The 12,316-nt window shown below is 44.3% G+C and overlaps 1 long non-coding RNA gene across 1 annotated transcript; it reads right to left on the bottom strand.

Annotated features, from left to right (window-relative positions):
• Nucleotides 1–10,152: 10,152 nt before the first annotated feature.
• LOC135574287 (uncharacterized) lies at nucleotides 10,153–11,263 on the bottom strand. Its single transcript, XR_010465276.1, has 2 exons — nucleotides 11,039–11,263; nucleotides 10,153–10,880 (listed from the first exon to the last, which is right to left on the bottom strand). It is a non-coding gene; the product is annotated as an uncharacterized LOC135574287 (long non-coding RNA).
• Nucleotides 11,264–12,316: the final 1,053 nt, after the last annotated feature.

The following is a 12,316-nucleotide window of genomic DNA, read 5'->3' as shown; positions in this document are numbered from 1 at the left end:
CCCAATCCTCACCTTAACAATTACTGGACGAAATGCTAAACTGACCTCGGAACAGCATATAGGGGTCCGTCTTCAACTCTTTCTCTCTCATTGTTCTCCTCCCTCAGGAATACTGGGTCGTCCAAATTTTGTCCTGCTCAGTGATAAAGCAGTGGACCTGTCCAACCCCAAGTCCACAATGACCACAGTGTACAATGACCACAGTCCACATTGACTACAGTGTACAATGACCACAGTCCACATTGACCACAGTCCAAAATAATCACAGTGTACAATGACCACAGTGTTCAATACCCATCATGTACAATGACCACAGTTCACAATGTACACAGTGTACAATGATCACAGTGCACAATGACCACTGTGTACAAAGACCACAGTGTTCAATACCCATCATGTACAATGACCACAGTCCACAATGATCACAGTGTACAATGACCACAGTACACAATGACCACACTGCACAATGACAACAGTGCACAATGACCACACTGTACAATGACCACAGTCCACAATGATCACAGTGTACAATGACCACAGTGTATAATGACCACAGTACACAATGACCACACTGCACAATGACAACAGTGTAGCGGTATTTATTAGAGAGGGGTAAAGAAAGATTTTGTTCGGGCGCCAGGCAGGTATTAACCATGCCGAAAGGAAAAGAGTAGAATAGAGAGAGTACCACTACCAGAACCACACACATCAGCAGAAGAGACTGCCTAGAGTGTAGCCTGTTTACCAGATAGCCAGTGGAGAGAAAAGAGAATACACACCATATAAAACCCACATCACAGCACAGGGGTAACCCAAACAAGAATTACCTCATACAATAATACTAATACTAATAATGGCAGAGCAATTCAACAGCAACTTCATACAAGAACGAACCCAGTCATCAACATAGGATTTGCAATATTCTGTATTATTTTCTAGTGGATGAGTGCAGAGGGTATGAATGTGGGGGGTGTTCATCGACACAACAAAGGCCTTAAAAATGTCCAGTCTTCTCGGCCACATGTCATTAGTACACCCCACCTCAATACAGTTCACATAATATACAACTTGCAAGCAACCTACTAAAATGTCCATCCAAATACTTCTGGCAGGGAAATAATAGTTCAGCTCTAATGAACTTCAATGGGAAGTGCATTTGAAAAATAGAGAGTCTGTTGCAGGGTAAAGCACTGGAATGAGAGGGAAGAGAAAGAGAGAGAAAAAGATAATTCTTAGCTGTGGTCTTCAGGCCTGCCGGTGTCTGACTGTCCGATGGTTTGTTGGTTTGTTTGTTAAAGCTTCGCAACACTGTTGCTACTAATCCATGCGATCCATTACGGGCGCGGTCCCTAACAAAAACAACCACGATCTAAAGCGATCACACCGATGATTGAGTTAAATACTTTATAATCTACAAACGCTGAAAACAAACAAAACTTCTGCAGCACAGCACACACACAATCAAACTGTCGCGCCACCCAAGAGCTCCTCCCCAAAGAGCTGAACGAGCTCTCTTTATCTCCTCCTTCCTTACTGCTCATGCGCTCTTAAAGTGGCAGCGCACGGTGAAGGCCCCGAGCAGATTTCGCCACACTCCTCCCCCCATGAAAAAACAATGCCTGTAGAAACAGAGAGGATGCAGGCTTTGACAGGTTCATGTTCCTGCTACACAAAACCAGGGAAGTCCTCCTCATCGGAGTCCTCCACGAAGAGGTCCTGCAGGTGTTGCTTTTGCCTGCGATCCAGCTCTTCTGCCATAGGGTAGCAGGGCTTTAGGTCAACAACATGCACTGTCCTGACATCTTCCCCAGTGTCCTCCAAACAGACCAAGTAGTTCACTGGTCCCAACTGCTGCACTACACGGTATGGACCTTTCCATCTCGAAGCTAGCTTGGCAGTGAACTTCTTAGATGCCTTTGACAGATGATGTGAACGTACCGACACGAGACTGGGGTGGAAAATAAACGTCTCGTCTATGTTTGTCATAGTTTCTCAGCTGTCGTTGTTTGGCTTTGGTTTTGCTGGCCTCCACTCTGGCTAGCAAGGTGTGGTGGTGTTGTACGGCATCAAACGCTGGGCAGTCAGGTGAAACATTCGAACTTTGCAAGACCCTGTCCATCGGACCTTTTAGTGGTCTTCCCAGGTGGAGTTCGGCGGGAGTGACCCCAGAAGTCTCTTGCACGGCAGAGTTCAGTGCAAAGCGAAATTCAGGGAGATGTTGATCCCACCTTGTGTGCTGATCCCCCACAAATGAAGCAATCATCCCCTTCAGGGTTCGGTTTACCCTCTCGGTCAGGTTGGTCTGAGGATGATAGGCTGTGGTCAACTTGGCAATTACACCCCAGTAGGTACAGAGCTCTTTGTAGATTCCTGATATGAACTGCGGACCTCGGTCAGAGAGGATTTGGTCTGGAATTCCAAATCTGGTAAAAACCTCCCTTCGCAGAATTAGAGCAATGGCTGATGCAGTAGCTTTGCGGAGGGGAAACAACTCCACCCAGTGTGTGTAGTAGTCCACTACCACCAATAAAAATTCATTCCGTGTCCCCCGGCTGGGAGGAAAAGGTCCCATGAGGTCAATTCCCAACATTTCATTTGGATGGTTCACCACGGTCTGCTGCATTTTCCCGGCAGGTCTGCCAATGTCTGGTTTGTATTTCTGGCAGACTTCACACTGCTGTACAAACCTCCGGGTATCAACCCACATGCCTGGCCAGTAAACCACCTCTTGTAGTCTTCGATAAGTTTTAAAAACTCCAAGATGGCCACTCATGGGATTGGCATGATAAGCTTGGATTATCTGGTCACACAATGTAGAGGGAATGAAGACGCGATAATGGGTGCTGTGTATTCCATCTCCTCTTGGAGTTTTTCGATACACTTTATCCTGAATTATGCTATACTTATCATTGAAGCGACTCTTGGAGTCTTCTTCAGACAGACTCTTGTGGATCGCCATGATGGCAGCATCCTTCTGCTGTGCTCTCCATACACTCTCATCATCCAGAGGAAAGGAATCATCCAGACATTTAGCGGTAGTATAAGTACTGCACAAGGGAGGACAAACATTGGCAGTCTCTGTAATCCGAGAAAGGGCATCTGGTACAACGTTCAGTTTTCCTTTGCGATACTCAATGATGAAGTCAAACTTCTGCAGTCTGATAGACCAGCGAATAAGACGGCTGTTGGTCTTGCCTGATGCCAGAACCCACTGCAGAGCAGCATGGTCTGTGACAACGGTGAAGATCTTTGCCTCCAAGTAGTAGCTCCATTTCTCCAAAGCCCAGTCCACAGCGAGGCACTCCCTTTCAGTCGTTGAATAATTCCTCTCGGCTGAATTAAGGGTGCGACTTGCATAGGCAAGAACTTCTTCTGTTCCAAGTCCTGTTTGTTGAGCCAAGACTGCTCCAAGTCCTGTTTGACTTGCATCCGTGTACACAATGAAATGAGCATTCAGGTTAGGATGTCCAAGCACTGGAGGAGTAATTAGACTGTTTTTGAGTGCTTCAAATGCACTTTGGCATGCAGGGGTCCATTGGAATTTCACACCTTTCTTCTTAAGGTGGTTGAGGGGTTCAGCTACCTTTGAAAAATCAGGCACAAACCTGTGGTACCATCCAGCCATACCCAGAAACCGCTGAACAGCCTTGAGGGATGTGGGAATTGGGAATTCCTGCACGGCTGCAACTTTGGCTGGATCTGCATGGATACCTTCAGCATTAACCACATGACCAAGGAACTTGAGTTCTGGCAGACAGAAACGACACTTCTTCAAGTTCAAGGTCAAACCTGCAGCCTTTAGTCTGTCGAAGACGGACTGAATGTCTTGCAGATGATCCGCAACAGAGGAGGAGTAGATTATGATGTCATCCAGATACACGAGCCAATTTCTACCCCTCAGATCTCCCAGGACAGTCTCCATCAACCGTTGGAAGGTTGCTGGAGCATTCTTCAAACCAAAAGGCATGACTTTGAAGGAGTACAAACCAGCAGGGGTGGCAAAGGCAGTCTTGTCCTGACTAGCGGGATCCATTGACACCTGCCAATAGCCACTGTTCAGATCCAGATTACTAAAGATGGATGCTCCTGCCAGAGATTCCAATATGTCATTTATGTTTGGTAGAGGGTAGGCATCGCTTTCTGTTATGGCATTCGGCTTCCTGTAGTCCACACAGAATCGATATCCACCATCTTTCTTAGGAATCAGGACAACCGGAGAAGCCCATCCGGAAAAAGAAGGTTCCACAATTCCATTCTCCAACATGCTTTTGAGCTGTTCATTGAGAATTGCCAGTTTGGCGGGGGACAGCCTGTAGGGACGCTGCTTAATGGGGACCTCATGCCGGGTATAGATTTTGTGTTTGAAGACGGTTGTACGGCCGAGTGTAAGAGTACAGACCTCACTGTTCATGTCCAACATCTGGGAGAGCTGCCACCTTTCATCATCCGATAGACATGCCTGTTCCACCGCTTGCTTTATGTAGAAATCAGCATCTGGTTTGCTTTTGCTCTCGGATAGAAGGGGGGGTACGGCGGTAATCAGGGTGATAGTTGGGTTCTCAGACTTCACTGGTGGAACATGTTTTTGTCTTTGTCTCTTTATATTTTCTCTGTCTCTGACTTGACCTTGTCCGGACTCTGCATAATGTAGCAGGCTCCAACCTGAAATCAGTGCATTACCAGGTTGAAATGGATGAGGCTGGGAATAGTCAGAGTGTAGCCGATAGAAGGGTTCGGACATAGAGATGGTCAGTCCACTGAAGAACAGGAAGTCTAGGCCAAGGACTACAGCAAATGCAAGGCTTGAATCTGCAAGTATTGCCACAAGAAGGTTAATAGTCTCACCATGCAGTTTTATTATTATACTAATCCAGCCCAAGGGGGTGGTAGGTTCTCCATTGGCCAAGTACAATGGTCCCTCCTCCCATGTTCGTAGCTCCTCATGAGGTAATGCCATGTTCTGCCACAGGGCCTCTTGCATCAGGGTGTAAGATGCCCCTGTGTCGATTATGGCCTTCCCTCTCCAGTTCCTAACAGTCAGAGGAACCAATAGTTGTTGCGGAATAGGAATAAGACCGCTAGCTGTGCTGTCTAAAGGCTTCATGGTGGGCATTAAGGCTGACCCAATTGTATGCAAGCCACCACGCCTGTGTAGACTTTCAGTCTTCGGTCCTTTCTGACCTTTTCCTGAATCCTGATGCTGGACATAGAGCGGGCAAGAATCTGGAGGATGTTGGACTTTACACCTCCAACACATAACTGGACTTTTGTCCTGGATCTTGGGTACAAATATCTGAGACTGTTTAGCCCCAGGAGAGTTATGGGTATACTGGGATGAGGGAACAGTGTTTTTAGTTTGGAGGTGGTGCTTCCAGTCCTTCTCAAACTGAGTCCCAAGACGCACCAGATCATCCACATTTTGCACACGTTCTCGAAGTTGACTAGCAAGGCGGGGAACCATGTTCTTAAGAAGGAGTTTGACCATCTCCTGCTCAGTAATGTCAGCCTTCCATCTCCTACATAGAACTCGATAGGAGAAGGCAAAGTCCCGTATTGGCTCTGCTTCCCCCTGGACTCTGTTACGAACACGTTCCGCCAGTTCATCCCCATAGTCCTCTGAGAGGAAGGCTAAGAGGAATATTTTTTGAAACTCCTCCCAGGTTGACACATGTTCACGGGCTATCTCCCACCAGTCTCTTGCTGTACCATGGAGAACACTGCGGAGGGTGGCAAGAACCTCCAAGTCAGTAAGGGGCCGGATAGAAAGAAAATCATTACACTTAGATAAGAAAAACAGTGGATCAACATCATCTTCTGGACTGCCAAAAGTGGGGAAAAGTATTTTGATAGGGAGGGAGCGCTCTATAGGAGGCATGACAGTGGCAGAGGGAGTTCTGTTGTTTAACAGTATCTTCAGAGGGTTTTTTGTAGTACTACCTGTTCCTATTCCCTTACTGGCCAAGCCAGTGGCAGAGGTAAAACCTGAGGGAGGTGCAGAAGATTTGTCCAGAAGGGAAAAGCACTGCATTACCTCCTGGTGCAGCCCTTCCAGCTGAAGGTCTGTGGCCTTCTGTGCTTTTTCCATCTCATTAACGGTGTCCTTTTGAGTCTGTTCAATCAAAAATCGTAGTTCCCCTGTGAGAGAGTTCTTCATGTCCTCCATAACTTCCTTCAGATAAGAACACACTCCCTTCACAACAGAGGCTGAGTCCTCTGCTCTCTGTTTTTGTTCCTCCTCAAGAAAGATTATGACTTGATGATGGTTAGTTTCCATTTGTGTTTTGAACCGGTGCAGTTTTCCTTGAATATCCTGCTTCAGAGAATCTTGTAAATATTTCTGTCTCTGAACAATTTGTTGTTGGTTTTCCTCCATTTGACAGGGAAGGTAATCCAACCTCCTCTGCACATCTGTCCGATGAGCCTCCACACATTCACTGAGTTTGCGAATGGCATTCTCCTGCATTGTCAAACTATGATTGGTGTGTGTCCATTGATGCGCCGGTTGTCCAGTGATCACAGAGACACCACAGGGTAACCGGAAGGGTTTGAGGGGAGGGTAATGGTGGAGATGTTATAGGTGAGCCAGAAGCCTGGGGATTAGGGGCAGTGCTATCCAACTCCATTAGTTCATCGAGTCCTTCCACAATGAAAGAATCCCGAACGTGATTACCGTCAGGTGTGTCCACATTGACACAGTATGGGGTTCCAACAAAAGACATGATTCAACCTTGTGTGGATGGTGTCATGGGTGTTTCTCTTCAAGTCCCTGTTTGGGCGCCAATTCTGTAGCGGTATTTATTAGAGAGGGGTAAAGAAAGATTTTGTTCGGGCGCCAGGCAGGTATTAACCATGCCGAAAGGAAAAGAGTAGAATAGAGAGAGTACCACTACCAGAACCACACACATCAGCAGAAGAGACTGCCTAGAGTGTAGCCTGTTTACCAGATAGCCAGTGGAGAGAAAAGAGAATACACACCATATAAAACCCACATCACAGCACAGGGGTAACCCAAACAAGAATTACCTCATACAATAATACTAATACTAATAATGGCAGAGCAATTCAACAGCAACTTCATACAAGAACGAACCCAGTCATCAACATAGGATTTGCAATATTCTGTATTATTTTCTAGTGGATGAGTGCAGAGGGTATGAATGTGGGGGGTGTTCATCGACACAACAAAGGCCTTAAAAATGTCCAGTCTTACATTACATTACATTTAAGTCATTTAGCAGACGCTCTTATCCAGAGCGACTTACAAATTGGTGCTTTCACCTTATGACATCCAGTGGAACAGCCACTTTACAATAGTGCATCTAGGTCTTTTAAGGGGGGTGAGAAGGATTACTTTATCCTATCCTAGGTATTCCTTAAAGAGGTGGGGTTTCAGGTGTCTCCGGAAGGTGGTGATTGACTCCGCTGTCCTGGCGTCGTGAGGGAGTTTGTTCCACCAATGGGGGGCCAGAGCAGCGAACAGTTTTGACTGGGCTGAGCGGGAACTGTACTTCCTCAGTGGTAGGGAGGCGAGCAGGCCACAGGTGGATGAACGCAGTGCCCTTGTTTGGGTGTAGGGCCTGATCAGAGCCTGGAGGTACTGAGGTGCCGTTCCCCTCACAGCTCCGTAGGCAAGCACCATGGTCTTGTAGCGGATGCGAGCTTCAACTGGAAGCCAGTGGAGAGAGCGGAGGAGCGGGGTGACGTGAGACATGTGGTCTTCTCGGCCACATGTCATTAGTACACCCCACCTCAATACAGTTCACATAATATACAACTTGCAAGCAACCTACTAAAATGTCCATCCAAATACTTCTGGCAGGGAAATAATAGTTCAGCTCTAATGAACTTCAATGGGAAGTGCATTTGAAAAATAGAGAGTCTGTTGCAGGGTAAAGCACTGGAATGAGAGGGAAGAGAAAGAGAGAGAAAAAGATAATTCTTAGCTGTGGTCTTCAGGCCTGCCGGTGTCTGACTGTCCGATGGTTTGTTGGTTTGTTTGTTAAAGCTTCGCAACACTGTTGCTACTAATCCATGCGATCCATTACGGGCGCGGTCCCTAATAAAAACAACCACGATCTAAAGCGATCACACCGATGATTGAGTTAAATACTTTATAATCTACAAACGCTGAAAACAAACAAAACTTCTGCAGCACAGCACACACACAATCAAACTGTCGCGCCACCCAAGAGCTCCTCCCCAAAGAGCTGAACGAGCTCTCTTTATCTCCTCCTTCCTTACTGCTCATGCGCTCTTAAAGTGGCAGCGCACGGTGAAGGCTCCGAGCAGATTTCGCCACAACAGTGTATAATGACCACACTGCACAATGACCACACTGCACAATGACCACACTGCACAATGACCACAGTCCACAATGACCACAGTCCATAATGACCACACTGCACAATGACCACAGTGTACAATGACCACAGTGAGTGATAAATGAACAAAAGTCGACTTCACTCACCGTGAAAAAGGGGTTTCCTACAGCTTGATGAAACCTGACTGGAGAGGCCTGTCAAAAGTGTGATGGAGGGAGAGCCAAGATCACCTGCAGGAGAAGAACAAGGAAACACGTTTTGAACACTTCCTTTTTCTTAAGTGTCTCTGTGTGTGTGTGTGCGTGTGTATGTGTGTGCGTGTTTATGTGTGTGAGTGTGTGTGCATTCATCTTTTCCTACCTTGCCAAGACTACAATGGAAGGACTAAAATGTCCTGACAATTCACCCGAATGTGTGTGTGTGTGTGTGTCTGGGTGTGTGTGTGTGTGTGCGTGCGTGTGTGTACGCTTGTGTACGAGCACTCTTGCATTATGCAAAAACAGTTGTGTTATCATAGTCAGCAAATGTACATTTTAAATAGAATTTCATGGTAGACCTAAAAGCATTTATTTAAGAAGACGCACTCCTGAATCTTACCATTATCCTCAACAGATCCTCGGACAAAGACCCCTTTTGAAGACCAGTATCTATTACAGGTCTGGGCGTTAGAGTCAAGGTTTTGAGCAAATGTGGAGCCAAATGATCAGGAATGATGAAACTAAATTGGATTGTTTTTATATTAGGATCATAAGCAAGTTCTTTGTCTGTCACCTCCACCTGAAAGAAAAGTATGAAATAATCAAATGTTAAGTAATGGAAGTTGAAACAGGACTGTCTGTTGCACCGGAGGAGAATGAATCCATTGTATCGGTAATTGGTAATATCACTAGAGACTTAAACTTACTTGTGTTTTGTTGATAAATGTAGATCCATTGTACAAGGCGTAGTGAACAGTAAATATTCCATTTTCATACACAACAATCATTGTCTCATTGGACTGAAAAAATATCAACAATATTTAAAATCAGCAAGTTCATCAGATTTTGTTGTCGTAATTAATGAAGTATGTTTTGGTGATGAATGGAGAGGTTCCTGTAATGTATTTGATTATAAAAGGTTAGAGAGTAATAGGATACGGCATGTGTCAAAATTGATTGATTGCTGACCTTATGACCTGATGACGTGTACTGAATATGTGCCCCCGCCCCGCCCCCCCTGTTCGTGTGGTCATGTGTTAGAGGGTGTTTGAACTTTTGGGGCCCATGCCCCCCCTCCACCCCCCAGTTTTATCTCCCTTATGGTTGTTATCTATGAAGCAGGAATGTCTGGGGCTATAGATAGCGCTGGGACATAGGCATTATAAATGTCCAGAACAAGCCATTTTTAAGACCTGAATATGTGTGTGTGTGTGTGTGTGTGGGTGTGTGTGGGTGTGTGTGAGAAACAAGGAATGTGTGTGGGTGTGTGTGTGTGTTAGAAACAAGGTCCCTTGGGCATTGTGTCCATTTCAGGCTTTAAACAACAATTAAACAGCCATCTAAATAATGTTTCTCAGCCTAGTTTCCTATTGAGTTCTCTTTATATGTACAGGCACAGAGCTTCCAGATGGCTCCAGCCTAAGGATTTTCAGTGCATGTACACACGGGGAGATTAGAACCCCAAAGAAAAGATCCTAAAGGTACTTTCAGATTCAGGTTTATCATGACAGCCGCTTTATGAAAGGCATTTACTTATGGCTAAACAGCTTCTACACAGTTTATTAATTAATGCTGTGGGATGAAATTAGGTGTTTCTAGGAGGTCTTAAACAGATCTACAGTGAAACAAACATGGACACTTTACACACATTTTTATTGACTTTTAAAAAGACCACAGTAACATGACAGAATTTGTGCAAAGGCAACGAAATCTGCTAGGGGATATTAAATGTACAACAGTAGTATTCTGTAACAAGCAATACGTGTTAAACATAAGGGACATGCAATCATGACAGCTGCTTTATGAAAGGCCTTTACTTATGGCTAAACAGCTTCTACACAGCTTATTAATTAATGCTGTGGGATGAAATTAGGTGTTTCTAGGAGGTCTTAAACAGATCTACAGTGAAACAAACATGTACACTCTACACACATATTTATTGACTTTTAAAAAGACCACAGTAACATGACAGAATTTGTGCAAATGCGACGAAATCGGCTAGTAGATATTAAATGTACAACAGTAGTATTCGGTAACAAGCAATACGTGTTAAACATGAGGCACAGGCAATCATGACAGCCTCTTTATGAAAGGCCTTTAACTATGGCTAAACAGTTTTCTACACATCTTATTCATTAATGATGTGGGCATACCCAGGATTTACAGGCAGGACGTTTGATCTACACAGGGAGGGAAAACTTACGGAGTTATGATGGAGCGGGCAAGCATCTTTGAGTTGGTGAATTCGAAACGAATAATGGTCTTGTAGCTCCCTTCAGTAACCACGAGCACAACCGTTCCATGATTTTAACTGGCGGCTTTATTCTGTAGTTTCAGTGAGAATTATCCCCTTCAGTGAGAACTATAAAGTAAATTAAAAATACAGTTAAGCACACTCTTACAACATTATCTTAGGAGTGACTTATTAGCTTGGTATAACTCTGAAGTGCTTACATACATAACAGTTTAACCGGCGTTATAACGGGTTCAGATTAAACACATGAATAAAGGAAAAAATACCTCATTGGCTGCTTATTACAGAAGGGAGGAAATCAAACTTCACACTTATTATTCCTGGCATGAATTCACACTTCATCCTAACATACACTCTTCAACCTTTATGAACTACACCCGATGACATGAAAACTTAGCTAACGCAGCGCAGGATTGCCTTCCCTACAAAAGTGTGTTGCTACAATAAGGATCCCCAGTTACAACAGTATTAGCTACGTAGTTCCGCTTGTATTATCACAGCGGACACATAAACAATACAAACAAAAGACAACGACATAACCTGTAAGTCTAACTGTCAGTTTTAGGTCGGGGCTAACAGGACCCTTTATCTGTAAGAAATAGTAAACATTTTGGAATTATAACATGTGTTAAAATATAGGTACTAAATATTTTGAATTAAATCACTGGTTTTAAAAATGTATCTCACGCTTTAACGATAGGGGAAGAGGTCATTTCATATTTCGTTTTAGGGGGGGTTATTAACTTTATGGAAAACAATATTCACACAAACAACACCGCTTAGAGCAGCTTGGAGATTATTAGCCATGTAAGCGGGGAGCAAAAGAGCGGATTTAACCAACTCTGTACAAACCCCGACACGGGGTATGATAACTCTGACACGTACGTCTAATGATTATTGTAGATGTTTACAACTGAGGGAGTTGACAGTAGGTCAATGAGATGTATAAAGGCAAATTGACATAACGGACCTCAAAGACCAACAGCCTACTTTATAATATAGAATGCAGGGGTGTGTAGTGAACATGTAACCATTATAAAACTAAAACAAAACAAAAAAATGTCTCGAAACACACACATAGTTAGGGACAGAACGTGGAGCATATACTTTAACACTGTTACCACAGCTTTAGCGCAAACCCACAGCCCCGAATATTTAGCTGCCAGGACAGATTAAAAAAGAGATGTGAATAAGGGAATCCCTCCTAATAGATATTTCTGAAGGCTACTGGACATAGGTGACTGGGAAGCGACTGTTAGATGTAGATTCTCAGAAGCAATTATAGTCTTTCCTACAATGGTATGTTATAAAGTTTGTAATAATGTACAACTGTAGGTCTCCAATGTTTTTACATAAAAACACTAATGATGCATGTTTAAATAGTAGTACAATTTGGTAATTAATTCGAACATGTCTTTAAAAAGTTAGTACTATATATTTTGGGTGTGACGGAGCAGCAGGAGTGTGTGTGTGTGTGTGTGTGTGTGTTTGTTTCAAAAACAAAGGGTGTGGGTGTGTGTTCAACAGGGGCCCAAGCATGTAGC

The sequence above is a fragment of the Oncorhynchus nerka genome, linkage group LG12 (assembly GCF_034236695.1).
Source record: "Oncorhynchus nerka isolate Pitt River linkage group LG12, Oner_Uvic_2.0, whole genome shotgun sequence".
NCBI classification, from domain to species: Eukaryota; Metazoa; Chordata; class Actinopteri; order Salmoniformes; family Salmonidae; genus Oncorhynchus; species Oncorhynchus nerka.
Note: the sequence above shows the minus strand (reverse complement) of the source record. Positions and strands in the feature narration are given on the sequence as shown.